Source organism: Gossypium hirsutum, chromosome D04 (assembly GCF_007990345.1).
Source record: "Gossypium hirsutum isolate 1008001.06 chromosome D04, Gossypium_hirsutum_v2.1, whole genome shotgun sequence".
NCBI lineage: Eukaryota > Viridiplantae > Streptophyta > Magnoliopsida > Malvales > Malvaceae > Gossypium > Gossypium hirsutum.
In genome coordinates this window covers 24,285,191-24,297,835 of record NC_053440.1, presented here as the reverse complement: position 1 = coordinate 24,297,835, position 12,645 = coordinate 24,285,191, and the positions used below count along the sequence as shown (strand labels likewise).

The following is a 12,645-nucleotide window of genomic DNA, read 5'->3' as shown; positions in this document are numbered from 1 at the left end:
GGCTCTATTCGTTTAATTCTGTCCACTAATTGTTGATATCTATCATCCTTCTGGACGGGCTTTACCGTAGATGGTCTTTGGCCATATGTGTGTCATTCAATTGGCCACTGGTCAGACTTCATTTCCATATTTTCAATTAATTTGTACGCATCCTCGTACGCTCTGTTCATTAAGGAACCTCCTGCTGTACCATCTAATCCTAACCTTGAATGCACATCCAACCCATTCCAAAAAATTTGTAGTCCTAACCATACAAGCAATCCATGGTGTAGGCCTTTCTAAATTAGCATCTTAAAACGCTCCCATGCTTCGTGAAAATTTTCCCCTCCAATTGTTTTATCTTGGAAATTTCCCTTCTTAGTTGGACTGTCTTGCTAATAGGGAAGAACTTTTGTAGGAATTTTCCTACGAGTTCATCCCATGTCGTGATTGATCCTGGTGCCTGCGAATCTAACCATAAAAGGTGTTATCAATGAATGAAAAGGGGAACAATCGAAGAATAATTGCGTCATTAGTGACCTTATTATATTTGATGGTATTACAAAGTTGGAGGAATGGTTTTAGATGTTGACTCGAATCTTATGTCATCGTTCCTTGACACTACAATTTATTCTAAATCATCGTGATCATATCTGGCTTGATCTCAAAATTATTGGTCGTGATGGTCGTCCTCGTTATACTCCTTTAAACCATATCTAGATTTGGAAGGGCATATTTCCTCAGAGTCCTTTCACTATGCGCCATGAAATTGTTTGTAGGTAGTTGTGGCGGTGGTGATGGGTCTTTTAGGTTTTATTGCTAGCTTCGTCGAATAGTGGATTCTCGCGTGGTGTTAAATTACCTTCAGCAGGTAGCTAATTCTGCATTGGCTACTGCTATTTCTGTTGTTGTTGCTGTCGACTATTTCTTTGGATTATTCTTTCTAGCCTTGTGACTGGGTCTATAGGTGTTCCCCTACTACAAGTCATACACTAAACCCAAAGACACAAGATTAGTAGAAAGTAAGAAACATAAATTCGTAGCTATAATCCAAATATTTCCTAATTATTCTATTAATATGCAAAAATTACAATTCATATAGTGACATTGCCTCCCCAGCAACAGCGCCAACAACTTGACTGCCTCTAGATGTAGCAATGTCCAGAGTAGAAATCTTGCAAAAAAGATATAAAAGGAGGTATCCACAAGTTTATGGGTAAGGTTGTAATATAGTTACAATGGAGTAGATGAGTACTACGAGAATTGTACCCAAAGGAGGAGATCACTAAATTAATTCTAACCTAAATATAAATAGATCTAATTAGTACTTTAAATGGACTATATTACGATGAATAAAAAGAAAGGTTTTAGTGATCTATACTAATAATAACAATAAAAGAAAGAAAATAAAATAAAGAAATAAATCAAAAGAAATCAAATAATAAAGTATATATCAAATCTGGGCATGGGTGATTAGCTCGCTTTAGTAATCAAAACCAACTATTGTTTTGGGTTTTCTTGTTCAATCAATTAGCAAATACCCTAACAGGATCTTCCATTGAAATACTGAGTCATCAAAAACTAATTATCTTTCGACCTTACAGTCCAAATCGATTTAGGGTTAGGGTGTTCACGGATAGGCCGTAACAAATTTTGGTTAATTCCTACCTTAATGAATTCCTAGGATTGTTAGGCCTAGGGTTTAGGTTCTTCCTTTCTTGAACAACTAATCTACTAAGAAAATCTTATAAAAAGTTAATTAATCATACATCCACTCGCTAATCCCCTACAGGAGGATTAGTTCCTCATGGATCTCATAAACAATATAAACTTGATAGAAAGAAAAAGACATGATGAATAATTCAAGAGAATAAAGTTTAGAAGAACCCTGATTTGTATTAGAATTAAGCATAGAATCCTCACAGAGTTTGATTGTTTTTCACAAATTTGATTTCCCCCAAAAAAGCAAATAAAAATAATTGGAATACAACATAAGGCTAAGAAAAGAGAAAAAACTAAAGAATAAATCTAGGAAGAAAATTACAGAATATGGAAGTTTTCCATCACATGTGTTAAATAAGTCTATTTATAAACTTTTGAGTGGTTGTCATCCTTTACCCTAGGTCAGCTGCCATCCTTGTGCTTAACATTTGATTGTCCAGACCAAAACGCCTCTGGCTCGTAATTATTTCTCGTATAGAGCTGTTATCGCGACACACCAGGTCTTGTGTCGCGACATCGCGGGTAGTATGCTCATCTATAGGGTATCTTCAGAGGTGAGTCGCAACATCTTTAAGCTGTGTCGTGACATCAAATAAATTATTCTATCTTGCTCCCTATGTTGCGACATCCCATGCTCTGTGTTGCAACACTGCGACAAATATAGAGTTAGCACTCCTTCTAGTGGTCTCCTGGACACTCGTAAAGTATATTAGCTCATCCTTAGGCCTTATTCGACCCCTATGGTCAATAAAAGATTCAAATTACACACTTTATTAAATTTAACTAAACTTACTTAAATGTAATTAAAACTTAACTAAAATGCTTATGTTCAAGCTTCTAAAGTGAGAAAATTAGTTTAATTTGCTACACCAAATTACGACAAATCAATTTTCCATGCGCGAGTTAGGTACTTAAAGAATTTATTGTTGATCCAGCTTCTAGTGACATTCTCGAACTCAAGTGTTGGTGAATTGTTCTTTTTGGCATGTACCTAAGATGTTTTAAACTTAAAATGGCCATTTTGTGGCTTGTTAGCATTTGAAGACTATGTATTTATGTATAAATGTAATGGCTTTAGTCATGTTGTTAATGACTTGATAGGTTGCTTGGATTACATGTCTAAAATCTTTATGGTTGAGGAAGTATCATGCTAAGTGATATCTCTTGAAAAGAGTTATATTTCATGCCTTTAGACCTAGCTAATTGTTTGTATTCAAGTACATTTTGTTGCATTTTTAGACATTTTAGTTATTATTTGTAATATTGCATTAGGACTTGGATTGTGTGGGAATTGGGTGCTTTTTATGGTAGAGTTTTTTGTGTTGGTATGGTAGGACCCGGTTTTGGAACGAGGAAATAAAGGTGTAAAGTTGCGTCAGGCAAAGTGCAGAAAGTTTGCCATCACAGATGCCATGGCAATATCGGGCAGACCAAGTTAACATTTTTTGTGTAGCAGTTCAAACTTAAGTTCAAACTTGTACTAGATAAACCCCTAAAAGTGGAGAAGATAATCACGAGCAGTTAGCCAACCCTAGCCTAATCTTTCTATAAAAATTGATGAAGGAGATCTCACAAAGGGCGACAAACAAGTGGGAGAGATCCTTAGGCGTGAATAAGGGTTAAACTGCGCAAAGGAAGAAAAGTCGAAGGCAGTCCTTCTTAGCTATCACAAGGACGTTGTGCTGCTGAATTGTGGGCTGGGCAAGCGAAAAATGCTTCCTGAAGTTCTTAAATTATTTCCTTTGAAAGATTGAATTGTAATAGTTGAACGCAATGTCAAATAATATTTTGGTTTGGAATTTTATTCCCCAGCCCATGAGCTAAATCTCATTGGGTTGGGATTACTTTCAATGAACCCTTAATTGTTTTATGAATGCCGTATATATCTCATTTACTTCAAGGTTTCATTTGATTTTTCTTATTTCTTAATTAAAATGCAACGATCTCTAGATATAAAAGGCTGTTTGCATTTTAAAAACTAAGTCTAATCCTAGAAGGGTTGGATTGGTTGGATTAAAATTAAATGAAATAAGCAAGTATTCAATAGACACTTGTATTCGACTTTAGAAATAGAGTCACAATTATACAGAAGGAACCCATGCAAGATATCTAAAAAGCCTATAGACACGGGCAAGGTAACTTGAGGTTTTGTCCTTACGAGAGGCAGGCCATTTTAGAACTCTTATGTGCAGTAAAGTAGATATGGTTTTGCCAAGGCATTGTTGACAGTAAAGTTCAATTCTGGGTAATCCCAACCTTTCTAAATTAATATCACTCATCCTTATTCTTTGTCGTAGTAACTTTTCCACAACATATTTTGTTGTTTATTTATTTGTTCACAGTCTATTCAGATAATCACTCTCGTTATTGCCATTAAATTTCTGCTTTCACTGTTTCCATAGCATTTCCAAGTATTCATTAATTCTTCATATTACATGCATCACTATTTCTTTAATTGCCACTACATACTTATCATTGATTTTGCAATTAAGGATGCTCTTGCAGTGGACTCTGTGCTACGTAATTGGCGTATCCTACATTGTCCCTAAATGCAAATAGTAGGACCAGTAAGTATAAGACGTATCCAAGAGTATAAAAGTAAGGTATTTAAAATGATTAAGATTTGTACAGGATATAGGAAATTAAAGAGATATAGCAAAGTAATGAAAATATATTCTTGAAGTGAATGTAAACATAGTATTTTCTAAAGGAAATATCAATCATCTATGTATGGGTCTCTTTCTGAAACCCGATGGAGCCATGGCTTAGTGATTGAAGAATGTAGGTAAGGTCTCAAATATACTAAAGAGATGGAAAAAGGCCTTAGGGTCAGGTATAGAAATGAATATGAGTATAAGAATGGCAATTGAGGAAGTAATTGTAACAACCCGTTTTTCAATGGTGTCGAAAATAGTGGTTTTGGAGCCACCAAATCTGACGAGTAAGTTCTTAAATATTATTATTTAATATTTACGAGTCAAACATGGTTTAAAAAGGCTTTTGATTTGATAATTTATGTTATATAAATGATTTATTAAGTTCAAGTGGTATGACCCTAAGGTCAAGTGATTTCAGAAAATGAGGTATTAGGATCTCGTTTCTATAAATCAAGCCGTAAATATTTTAATAAATATTTACGAAGTGTCATTAAGGTGGTATTAAAGTCTCGTTGAAAAATTTTAACATTTCGATAGTTAATTAATTAAAAAGGACTAAATCGTAAAAGATGTAAAATTTGATCACTATTTGATTGAGTGATTAAATGGTTATTTGAATAAACGAAAAGGGAATTAAATGGTAATTATACCACTCAAGGTGTTAGTGGACAATAATGGACATGAGTTTGATGTTTTATTTAAGTATTAACTAAGGTTAATTTGGTAATTTGATAATTATATTAAAATAAAATAAAACCAAAATGTTTTATCATCATCTTAATGTCTTCTTCACCGGTTTTGAATGGATAAAAACTCCATGGAAGACCTTGAAGCTTCAGCTTACCTTGTAATGTTGCATGTAAGTTCGTTTTAGTCTCGTTTTCAATAATTTTTATGTTTTTGAGATTGTTGCAACTAGGTCAAGCTAGCTCGTACCTTCGATTTTGAAACTATTAAAGATTTTTAATGTTTCCATTGATGAACCTTGTGGTTTTAGATGTTAAATGATGAATTTGAGATATTATTTGTTATTTAAAAGTATTTTATTAAGTGATTTTTTGATAAACTTTTTGATTCGGGACTAAATTGTTAAAATAGTAAAAGTAAAAGGATTTGATGTGAAATTATTGCATGAATGGACTATTTTTGATGCCATAAGTATTCAAATAGGCTCAATTTTGGGTAAAAATGGTTAATTTGCATGTTTTAGGCTCAGGGACTAAATTGAATAAAAGTAAAAGTTTAGGGCCAATTTTGTAAAAATGTCAAAAATGACCAAATTCCATGAAATACATTTTTACTGTCTAAATTGATAAATTGAATGAAATTATTAATTTAGATCAAGTTCGAGTGGAAAAATCAAGGAGAATAGAAAATTACCAAAATCCTCTGAACTTTAGTATTTCTGCAAATTATCCAAGTAAGTTCGTTTGAACTATAAACACTTAAATGTGAGTTAAATTGACTGTTTAGTGTGCTATTCTATTGTACATGAATTAATATATAGATGCTATTATGCAATTTATTATGTCATGAAACGATAGAAATTCAACAATGTACGATGACTACCGAGCTTGTTTGAACCTTAAGAATTCATAGGATACAAATGAACTGTCATTAGGGTTTACATGATTCGGGTGCTGATCTTGAACATCCTACCGATGGCTGAGGCCCGGCATGTGTTGCGGATACTACATAGCTGGTGTGAGCAGTATCGTGTAGCTATGTTCTGACCCATAGCTCGTGTGAGTAGGCCCATTTTCACAGCTCATGTGAGCATTCTGATTCACAGCTCGTGTGAGCATACATGCACAAGAATTGACGGATTACAATTATATGAGTTAGCACACTATGTGTGAGCTATCCCGGGGTATCCAACAGTATTCTAAATGGTTCAACGGGCATGATTTGAAAGAGAATGGTAAGAGTTCCATACAAACTAAGACATGAACACATGTGAATTACATTAAATTGGTGATACATTGTAACACCCCGAACCCGAGACCGACACCGGAGTCGAACACGAGATGTTAACAGACTTTAAACCCTTTATAAAAATATTTCTCAGACACTGCCAATCTGCATACTAGTCGCTTTAAAAATCATATCTTGAGTTTCACAACTCGAAAATCAGTTTCGTGATTTTTCCCTGAAACTAGACTCATATGCCCATCTACATATTTTTTTCTAGAATTTTTGGTCGGGCCAATTAGTACAGTTTATTAGTCAAAGTCCCCCATGTTACAGGGATCGACTACACTGACCTTTGCGCATTACGACCTCGATATCTCCCTGCACAGAGCTTCAATACTGATGACGTTTATTTCTATAGAAACTAGACTCAGAGAGGAATCTATCCATATATGGTATGACTCCTAATTGTCTCTGGTTAATTTATAATGAATTTCCAAAGTCGGAACAGGGAATCCAGAAACCGTTCTGGCCCTGTCTCACGAGAACCTGAATATCTCTTAACATACTGTCCATATGATCTTTTCGTTGCTTCTATATGAAAATAGACTCATCGAGCTTCGAATAAATAATTTATTCATCAATTTATTCCACTCCTACTATTTTTAGTGATTTTTCAATCTCACGTCACTGCTGCTGCCAGCATCTGTTACGAAAGCAACTATGCCCATTTCGTGATTTCTCCTTGATCTAACTAGTAATTCGTCATACATATCACAAATTATGATCATGACTAGCCATGCCAAAGGCTAATCATTGTCAAACATCCCCCTACTACACTATTGCCATATCATGAATTTTAACACCAAAATAATCAACCATGACATATGGCATAAAAAGGTCGAATTATCAAGATTTACGACCTAACGTTATGAAACCAAACCCAACCGAACATTTATGCCATTTTCGCATGGCTAAAAGTTTACATACAAAGTTCAAACACAATATAATAGCCTATACATGCCGAAATGTTCTCCTAAGCCGACTAAGAAGAAAGTACCAAAACTTGCTAGCCGGTGTGATGACTTCGACGACGGCACGATCACGCAAAAAGAGACGAGTCCAAGAAACCTAGAATAGGTGACAAGCAAACACCGAATGAGTATATAACTCAGTAAGCCATAAGCATTCCACAACCATCCATTAATAAAATTATCACAACAGGAAACAATGAAATGAGGTTAAGTACTCCATCCATACCAAACTATACCATAGTTCCTTAAACCCTATGGTTCAATCTCATACCAAGTCCTACATTGGCCTTTCATACATCATTTTATTTTCGTTATAATCATACAATTAAACGAACTTTCACCTATTCCACAATGAACCTTATGTACGTGACTTCAACTATAATCGTCACATAGGTTCAAAACTTACCAAGCTCAACTCCAAATATAAACATAGCGCCTATTAGCCATGAACTCAAGGTACTTACCTTTTCCGCTGTCCAAAATTGACTCGGTAAAGTCGCACCCTTCATGTAAATAATTTATAGAAAATATATATTGGGTTCGCACACATAGTGCTTAATAATTAACCGTGCACACTTAGTGCCATGCACTTTAAACTCACACACTTAGTGCCATGCATTTCAAGTTCGCACACTTACCTTTTCCGCTGTCCAAAATCGACTCAGTAAGGTCGCACCCTTAATGTAAATAATTTATAGAAAATATATATTGGGTTCGCACACATAGTGCTTAATAATCAACCACGCACACTTAGTGCCATGTACTTTAAACTCGCACACTTAGTGCTGTACAATTTAAACCCGCACACTTAGTGCCAATCTCATGACCGTGAACACTTATTGCCCGCACACTTAATGCCGAAAACCAGCCACTCAATAGGCTTCACTTCCTTTTTACATTCGACAAATTTCATCTCTACTTACATATACATTTGTATACATTTCATCTCATTAAACACAATGGTATAGGTATTACGATCCTTTAAATCAATACCAAAGATATGCTTAATGACTTACTTGTGTTGGGTAAGATGGCTCCAACTCGGCTACTCGATGATCTTTTCTTTGCCTTTGCTCGATTCTCCTCCTTTAACTCCTTGAGCTTAATCAATAAATCAACTAGTTTAACCGCCTTGCTAAATATTTACAATCCAATGACACATGCATATGTATGTTAGTATATTCGGCAATCACCCTTACTAATCACCCACTTGATCAATTATGGAGAATCAAAGTTAATATCACAATGTGTACCCTATATGGCCCATTATACATAATCAAATTTAACATCATCTATATATTTACTCATATGGCCGAATATACCTAATCATACATACACCTAAGCAAAAATAATTTCTAAAATCTTTATATCATTTATACACTAGTAAAGCATCCTCTCCCTTTCCATCAATTTAGCACATGCATTACTCATTAACCTACAAAAATTATATTCGGCCTTAGCACACAACTTGCTAGCTGATTCTTCCCCATCTAGCAACCAATGCACATATGTGCTCACTCAAAAATGCTAAAAATAAAGAGATTCAAGAATCATCAATCCACCATCACATGCATCATTAACAAGCTTCATATTTAGCATGCAATGGCATTAACACAAACTCCACCTAGGCCGAATCTTAACTCATCTTCATGCCTCATCACCACAACATCAAACATCAAAATACCAACCAAGAATGTAACATGCATGGCCGAATATCATCTCCATCATTTAACAAAGTTTGAACCATGGCTAGGTAGATTTCAATCTTACAACTTAAAATATACATGAATCTCAAAGAATAATATCAAACATACCTCAATCTAGTTACATGCATGGCCAAACTTCCTCCTAATTCTCTTCCAAACCAAACATGAAGCAAGAACTCCTTCCTCCTCCCTTAGAATTTTCGGTCAAAAGAGGATGAAAAAGGATGAACAAGTTTTTCTTTTCCTTCCTTTAGCTCACGGCAATGGGGGGGGGAAACAGCCACTCATTTTTTGTTTTTCCTTTCTTTATTACCCATACTCCTTATTTTATTTTTTCCTACATACCTCACTAGGCCAACATGTTCCCAACATGTTTCCACCCATAGCATGGCCAACCACTAGCTCAAATTTTGGGTAATTTGACATGCAAACCCATCATTTTCACAACATGCATTAATAGACCATTTTAAATTAGCCTATCATATTTTCACCATGTCTCATATCGATCCCTATTTAATAATTTCTCATACAATTGGCAAAATTGGAGAATGAAACTTCCACATACTCATGTACACACATAATAAGCATAGAATATGGAAATTAATTATTTTTATGACTCGGTTTTGTGGTCCCGAAACCACTTCCCGACTAGGGTCAATTTTGGGCTGTTACATACATGGATAAATGTAAGTGAGATGGATGATATATTCATATGTTACATGTATAAATGTTGTGATCATCCATGAGTAAATTGCCTATGTCTTATTGTTATATTACTAACATGTTTGGTGTGTATGCTTAGGCTTTGGCCAAGCTATTGGATGAATTTTATTATGCTTACTTATAAGTTATGCATTGAAATAGTAAGTGCTCAAATGGAAATATGCTTGTGTTCATGAAAGAGTGGTAAGGTATAAATTATGTAATTTCTTATAAAATGGTTTATCATGTGGTTAATTTCAAAGGAATTATTTAAATAGATTTTAGTAAAATTAAACACAATTTGCAACAAGTATAACATCAATAAACTAGGACAATTACTTTAATTAAACTCAATTTATTATCAACATACTTAATAACATTCGGAAAAACATTCCATGGCAACTCGATCTTTCATGAGTTTGGAAACCACATAAGGTCCTTTCGGAATCCTTTACTTAGTAAATACGCATTTTACTGATCCTTATTTACTAAGGGTTTCTTAGCATTTGTGTGAGGGAACAGGGACGTGTTAGGTTTGAAACAATTTAATCACACAAATCTAAAAACTATGCAGATAACAAAGCTTGGTTAGAGTTGTTATGCAACCTACAATTCAATCGGGTTAGGATCTAAATTGAGCATGCACATTTCAATTATGCGTCCATTAGTCGTCGTCTGGTTAGGATCACTCAGCTAATTCAGGTGCATTTCAATCACGTATGAACGAAATATAAACTTCATTTTAATTGAAAACATGATCGATTGAGGCACAAACATTATAAGCATGAATCAAATAAATATTATTTAATCAAAATAATCATCCTTGCTTAAATAAAATTAAGCTATCATTGTTGTAAACAAGAACAAAGAACACATAGCAAACATCTTGAAATTAAATTTAAAGAAAAGAAGGATTAAACCCAATTCAAAGTGGCTGTCACCCAAGACTCTGACTGACAAGGCTCCTTCGCTTCTTTGCATTGCTCCTTTACTGATGACTCTCCAAGGTGGCTGAACAAGGGTTCTTTAAGAGGCTTAATTGCTAAAATCCTTATGCAAGGATGATGAAGGGGAAAGATAACTAAAAGAGTTGAGAGAATGATGAATGAGTGAGAGATGATGGGATGAGGGATGATTGAAAAAGTGAGAAATGAGCTATTATTTATGGGTGAGGTAAGGGAGCTAGTTTTCTAAAAATAGGAGTGTCGTTCCTTTGAAAGTTCCTCCAAGAGTGGCCAGCCGTGAATTGAGGAAAGGTGGCTGATTTTTCCTTGATTTTTGGTCAAATTGAGTGTCACAACAACTCAGCACTAAGACTCGATCATCAGCAAATCTTCGGGAAAATCTCCAATTTCTTTAACTTTTCAAGGACTTTGTATAACTAAACAAAAAAAGGATTTATGACATACTTGTCCAAAAATAGTAGATAGTTTAGAGGATCAAATAATATAATTTAACCACTTTAAATAATCAATTTTCTTAATTAATTAAAACTTAGTTTATTAATGAAATATTAAAAATGAATTATTAAATATAACTTTATATTTTATTATTTATTTTAATCATGCATGGCCCACTTTATAGATTAAAAATATAATATGCTAAAATTAACATAAAATAAGCCATTTTATGCATGAAAACTATATAATAAAGTATAAAATCACATTTTAATAATTTCTATGTCCTAATTTCATATTTTCGCATATTTCATTAATTTATTAAACAATTACTTGGTTTTAACAACAAATTTAATTAAAAAGGTGATGAATTATATAGGAAAAATCCTATAAATTTGTCAGTTTACACACCCCCAAACTTAAGTCATTGCTCGTCCCGAGTAATGTTCATGCACAGCACAATGTCTTGCTAAGGCAAATTTTGCTAAGAGTGTAAGTAGCATCAATATTTGTCTCATAATCATGCATCAATAAATTCATGCTCATAGATCTTCTTTATTAACAAGCAACTCATATACAAACATTTTGAAAATTTTATTCTAAGTTTCAAGATATGCCAACATGAATCATAGTTTGCATGTATGTCACAGCCATAGATAATATTTTTCATTCAACACAATTTCTCATCAGTCAAACACAACAATCATAAGGCTTATTTATGATCTTCATATGTTGAACTTAATACTTCCTCTCCACTAATGTAGGTGACATAATCATCAAATCAATAGGTCTTTTATAAGGTTGTAATGGAGCTCGGTTAAAGGTGGGGATTTTATGAGATGGGACATTTCGGTTTGAAAATATTAACCTTTAACTTGTCTTGGATTTCTCGAAATTCAACCTTTTTCTTCAAGTGAACTTGTGGAATTCCCCCAAACTTATTTTGAACTCATACTCATACATTTTCTATTTGTAGACTGAGAAAATTTTTCTTCACTCTTTCTTTGTCTTTGTTGTTGTTGTTGTTGTTGTTGTTTTTTAAGCATGAGCACATACATCTTTATGAAAATTTCCTCAAATGTTGATTCCCAAGACAACTTTAATTAAAACAGGTTCAAAAAATCAGGATAATTTTAAAAAGATGGTACTGGCTTATAATGTAGGTTTATTACAATGAAAAGACCTTTAAGCTCAAAATTATAGTTTCAAGGGTCTACTATCATAAGGTGGGCTTAAAAAGGCTCAAACGATCCAAAGAAAAATGGTGCCTATATCATTTTAGATTTTTATGTCCCCTAGGATTTCGCCTAAAGAAAGTTACTAAGTCAATTCTAAAGATATAAACCTTCATGCATGTCTAATCTTAAGAGAAACTAAGTTTTCATGGCAAACATTACCTAAGACTAAGATCATAAAAACATTTCATTTTTCATGATAACATACAATCACTCAGATAAAATCATCACTCATGCTTGCATACAAGCTATCTTATTAAAAACAAAATTTCTCTAAACATTCATTTATTAAAACATACTTA

The 12,645-nt window shown here is 33.8% G+C and overlaps 1 non-coding gene across 1 annotated transcript; it reads left to right on the top strand.

The window, feature by feature from the left end:
• Window positions 1–258: 258 nt before the first annotated feature.
• On the top strand, window positions 259–364 carry LOC121216642 (small nucleolar RNA R71). Its single transcript, XR_005912822.1, has one exon. It is a non-coding gene; the product is annotated as a small nucleolar RNA R71 (small nucleolar RNA).
• Window positions 365–12,645: the final 12,281 nt, after the last annotated feature.